The following is a 6,000-nucleotide window of genomic DNA, read 5'->3' as shown; positions in this document are numbered from 1 at the left end:
GTGCTCTCTCGCCTTGGTCACCAAATAACCTAGAGCTGGCCCTGACAGCAGGAATGTTTGATAAAAGGGACAAACTATCACAGACCAACCTGCCTCTGCAGCTTTCTGTCTTCTCCATTTCTGAAGGAATACCTCTCCACAAACACGACTGGGGTGACTGCTTCCTTTACGTCTTTTCAGCTAAAAATAAATAAGGGGAGAGAAAATAAAATAGAATTATATACAGAATGTTATCTGTGAGCAAAATATTTAAGATATAAACTAATATGAATGAACTGCAAGATGGGAAAAAGTTTTTTTTGGATTTACATTAAAAAGGTATTACAAGCATGGTACAGTAAATGTGATTACTGTGAAATATGTCATATAAAAGCACATTAAAACACTAAAAAATACTATACCATAGTAAAACTACAGTTACTGTGGTAAAAAAACATGGTAAATGTCCTCTTTACTGGGTTTTACCTATTATTGTACGTGTCATGGTTACCTTGATTTTACTACAAATACAACTTCCATCTTTGAACCTGAAATGGATATAAAACGGATCCCAGGTCTGTGGCACGTCACGTGATACATATAAATTAATTGAATTAATTGAGTGAATTAATATGTCCTGGTCTTTCTGTTGAAACCACCGAGACTATTATGAATTCTAGAGCAGCTTCTACGAGACGCTTATATGCTTTCAAATGGAAACTGTTTACGGCCTGGTGTGGAATTCATAATATGGATCCAGTTTACTGCCCAGTGGCTTCAGTACTGGAGTTCCTTCAGGACCGTTTCTCTGATGGAGTAATGCCAGCCACTCTGAAAGTTTACGTGGTAGCCATTTCAGCTAACCACGTATATATAGATGGTGCTTCAATGGGCCGTCATCCGCTGGTTTCTCGTTTTATACAGGGTGCGCGACGGCTGAGGCCTTTCCGCCCTGTGCGAGTTCCTTCATGGGATTTATCCATTGTGTTACAGGGTTTATCAGGGCGTCCGTTTGAGCCCTTGGAAACTATACCGGATAAAATCCTGACTCTAAAGACAGTTCTTCTTGTGGCTTTATCCTCCCTCAAGAGAGTTGGGGATTTACAGGCTCTTTCTGTTTCACCCTCGTGCATGGAATTTGCACCAGGCTCTGTGAAAGTATTGCTGCGACCGAGGCCTAATTATGTCTCTAAGGTTGCTTCTAACCCTTTTCGCTTTCAACAAGTGGTCTTGGAGGCTTTACTCCCTGCAGAGGCGGGGTCAGGAGATCTGAGTCTCTCCGCTTGAGCAGATGCTTCCATGGATCCCAGCTATCAGGTACGTCAGGCGTTATTGTATGGGGTTCCCATACGGTGACGTCACCGCAGCATCGAAGTGACCTATGAAAGGGAACATCTCGGTTACGTATGTAACCACGGTTCCCTGAATAAGGAACGAGATGTTGCGGTCCCGGCATTTCTATACTTTGATAGTATTCTTCTACAGTTCATGAAATCTAAGCGAAATATCGCGCGGCACCCAGGTATACGATGCGTATGCATGCGTCGGGCGGTGCCAAGCGCTATTTGGCCAATAGGATTAGCGGGATGGTATAGGGCTTCAGACATTCGTCACACCGAGAGGTGTTCCCATACGGTGACGTCACCGCAGCATCTCGTTCCCTATTCAGGGAACCGTGGTTACACACGTAACCGAGATGATTTATTACTACTCACCCAACCTGTGGCTCTTGTAAACTGATGGCAAGTATTGCGATGTGTGCTGAATGAGACTTCTTGAATATAGCGATAAACATCTCATGTCAGTGACGCTAGAGGCGCTTGATCGTGCTTCAGCTTTTGACGCTTTGGGAGTTGTGGGCCTTTCACACAGGACGCGGTATGCGCGGCGATGGCCGCTTGCCGCTGGGTTCAGCGTTGCCCTTCAAATACAACGCGATTTGCGCTGCGCTATGGCGTAGGCGGAGTTTTAAAAACTTTTAGCGGGAGCTCTTTCATAGTCTTTTGTTCCTCCTTTCGGTCAGTCCCTATACGACCTTCAGACATTCGTCACACCGAGAGGTGTTCCCATACGGTGACGTCACCGCAGCATCTCGTTCCCTATTCAGGGAACCGTGGTTACACACGTAACCGAGATGATTTATTACTACTCACCCAACCTGTGGCTCTTGTAAACTGATGGCAAGTATTGCGATGTGTGCTGAATGAGACTTCTTGAACGTGATTTCATAGCGAAAAACATCTCATGTCAGTGACGCTAGAGGCGCTTGATCGTGCTTCAGTTTTTGACGCTTTGGGAGTTGTGGGCCTTTCACACAGGACGCGGTATGCGCGGCGCTGGCCGCTTGCCGCTGGGTTCAGCGTTGCCCTTCAAATACAACGCGATTTGCGCTGCGCTATGGCGTAGGCGGAGTTTTAAAAACTTTTAGCGGGAGCTCTTTCATAGTCTGTTGTTCCTCCTTTCGGTCAGCAGCAAACATGTATCTGTCCCGTTGTAAGAAGCGAGCGATAGCGCTAGTCCTGCTGATGAGAATTAAGAGAGAAGCAAGACACAGCTTTCCTGACGATGTCCCTATACGACCTCAAACTTGTATCGTACAGCTCAGGAAATTCTGACACACACAGTACTAGCCATTCATCCATTTTGATTTCCGTGCTTGTTTGGATCCCCCGATTCTATTGGTCGCGCTGGTAATCGTCACAGAGCTGCAGCGGAAAAAGTTGAACTATTTTGAACTTTGACCGCGGCGTGCGCGCAAGCACGCAAATGATGCGCACCGCTGCGCTTGCGCTTTGGTCGACGCAGCAACAAAACGCATACCGCGTCCTGTCACTGAAAGGCCCACAGCATGTGATGCGCGTGGTGGGAGTGGCTGCGCTGTATATTAATTATGTATTATTATTATTTAGGTTTTTTTCGGTTATTATTTCGAAGCTGGGTTGCTTTGCTGTTTATTGATATTTTTAAAACTATAACGCTACATCTATCAACATTTATTTAGATGTTATCATTGTATTCATTCATTTCTTTATTTTAATTATATTATTTCGGTCTTATTACAGGTGAAATATTACAGTAAGCCAGAACACGTGCCGAGCGGGGCTCATTCTAAGCCCATTAGCCACAGTCCAACGCGGACATTCATATCACAGAATCTGACAGCGATCAGCGGCTCATCAACGACAATATAGGCTATCGTATTTTTAATCAGCCTTTAAAATAACCTTAATAAAAACTTTTAACTTTAGAGTCTAAAGTAAAAAAAATAAAAATAAAAGATCAGTAGGCCTATCTCTGATAGTTTATTTTTGTATTTATTTATTTATTTTTTGGTTCTTTTTAAACTATTGTTACTAAATGTGAAAATGCGTTAAAGTAGGCTAATGTGTCAAGGACTTGATATTGAATTCTGTAATTTTATATATATATATATATATATATATATATATATATATATATATATATATATATATATATATATATATAAATCAATAAAAAAGTTAAAAAAAAGTTTGAATATATGATTTTGTCACCAGCAATACAGTATGTTGCTCCGTAAATTAAGCTCCGTAAGTAAGTTACAGTAACTTAAGCTCCGATTTAAAAAAAAAGTTTTTTCTGTTTTCCTGTGGAAAAAAACTAATAAATTAATTAATCAGAAAGTATCGTGCTGTTGCACAAAAGATGCATCCAATTTAAATGCATTAGTTAAAAAAAAAAAACGTGCCGCAATCACGAAAATAACGACGAAATAAACGTGTCCCTGCCACGAATCAATAGATTAAATTACGTGACCAAATCACGAACTGCCGTGAGACTGGGACACGCTAATTGAACGTGAAAAACAAATCGTACGATATAGTACGATTTAACCAATACATTAAATCGTGCAAATTAGTACTAATTCGTCTTGATGGGCTTTTATTAAATGCAATGAACAAATCGTACGAATTCATATGACCCAGCTCGTACGTACGATATCGTACGATTTAGCCACTTGGTTAATTCGTACGAATTAGTAGCCTACGAATCCGCCGTGAGATAGGGTTTTGACCTCACGTGTTTTCTCAGTGAAGACGTAGATGTCAACAAAGCTAGTCTGCCGAGTTAACATAAAGTCTTACAACTGATTAAAGAGGTTCATTTTTGGCCCTCACGTTTCTCTTATTCTCTGCTTGTGCAATAATCTAAGCAAAAACTAACCTAGTAATCTACATAAAATGTTTTAAATCTTCTGCTTATTTATGTTTTTTACGTTGTTGTTTATTTTCCATAGTTTCTGTAGTATGTCTTCTGTAGACATCTAACCAACTTTTGGTGAAAGATCTTCACAACATCAGTTTTTTTTTTGTTTTTAAACACAAGCACAGAATTGATCGTTCTGGTGTCTGTTTTTTCCCGATTGGAAAAGTAAACTTAAAATTTTGCCTCTCTCTTTTCAGGCTTTTGATGAAAAGAAATTGAATTATGCTGAACTAGGCAAAGGGAATCAATTGTTCCTCAGAGGTTCCCCCAGAATGTGTAATAGAATTATAGCAACTGCCCCACCTAATGTCTTACAGAATCCCCGGACCATGCTAAATCATCAAACCACCTGATTTATTTTTAATGGCATTACACCCCTTACTCTGTAGTGTCATGGTAATATCTGTGGCTCCTCCAGCTGTCTCTATATCACATTAGCCAAGCTTAATATTGACTGTGTAGGGCTCGGGAAACAATAAGCCTAGAAGACAGGCAGCTTAGAGGCAGCCAGCCAATCTGAAAGCCCTGCAGTTGGCTAGAGGGGTGTTAACTAAAACTGAAGTTGCTTTTGCCCTGGAGGAGCAGTTCAATCAATGGGATGCTTAACGCCGGGGTACACACATGGACCCGTGGCTTTCAGATCCAGGCATCCCTCAACAAGTCCAAGCTGACGAGAAACCATGAAACCTGATGCAACCTGATTCCTTTTATTTTGTCTCTCTGTCTTCCATGCAGCAAACAAACAATCACTTCTCGTCTCATTTAATCAGAAACTGTAGTGTTTTCCAGCTGGCATCTGTTTTTCTGCATCAAAAAGTCTGTATAAAAGTGGCAAAATACTTCAAAAACCAATACATTGGACTGATTTAAATGTCAGCTTATTGGCATTGCGCCAATGCATATTGTATTTTCTACTGAAGCTGTGGGAAAATAAAGTAGCTGTATTTACTGATGATATTCAAAATCATTTTTATTTATTTCAATTAATGTTTTAGAGAAAATAACATGATTTTTTTGCTAAACTAGATTTATTTTCATTTAAATTCATTTATAAAAATGAAATCAAGCCACATCACCTTCGTGTGTCATATTGCTGTAAACCACAGTGGGAATCAGACTTTTCCACTTGTGGGCTGAATGCACCTGATCGCACACAATCTGTGGCCCCCTGCCAAACACTCCAAAATCTTTTAATTTGTTGAAATGAAACCTGCAAATCTGCTCACTCATGTCATTAATTACAAAATGCCAGTTGCATTTGTTTTTTTATGACACATATGAATCTTCTAATGATGGGGTTTGTTGGAGAAGCTAGAATAAGGAATGGGCAAAATCTGCCTATTGTGTTTGAGCATACTGATTATGGCCTTTGATTAGTGCATGGGTGCAATCTATTCAACTTCTCTCACTCCCTCCCATCCTCCCCTCCCTCTATACTTCCCAGCTACAGACCCTTGGGGTATGCCCACGTCCCAAAGGACAGCCAGCAAAGCAGATGGAACCCCCCTCCCCCTCTCCCTCGTCTCTCACAGCTCACCCCAACAGGGTTGGGGTTCAGGAAAAGGATGGACTGTGATTGGATGAACACTTCATTTGATAAAATGTGGTTTGAGAGGAATTCTCTGACCACCTTAATTGGAACTATAAGTGATTGTATTCAGCTCATTCGAATGTTTCCATTATCCTCGGTTGGCTCTAATAGCCAGTATGACCCTCAAAATTCCCCAACAGAATGGAATTTACGTGCCTTCCAAGCAATCGCTAGAAAAATTGCAA

The sequence above is a fragment of the Carassius carassius genome, chromosome 46 (assembly GCF_963082965.1).
Source record: "Carassius carassius chromosome 46, fCarCar2.1, whole genome shotgun sequence".
NCBI lineage: Eukaryota > Metazoa > Chordata > Actinopteri > Cypriniformes > Cyprinidae > Carassius > Carassius carassius.
The sequence above is the reverse complement of the archived record's forward strand: the minus strand, read 5'-3'. Positions refer to the sequence as shown.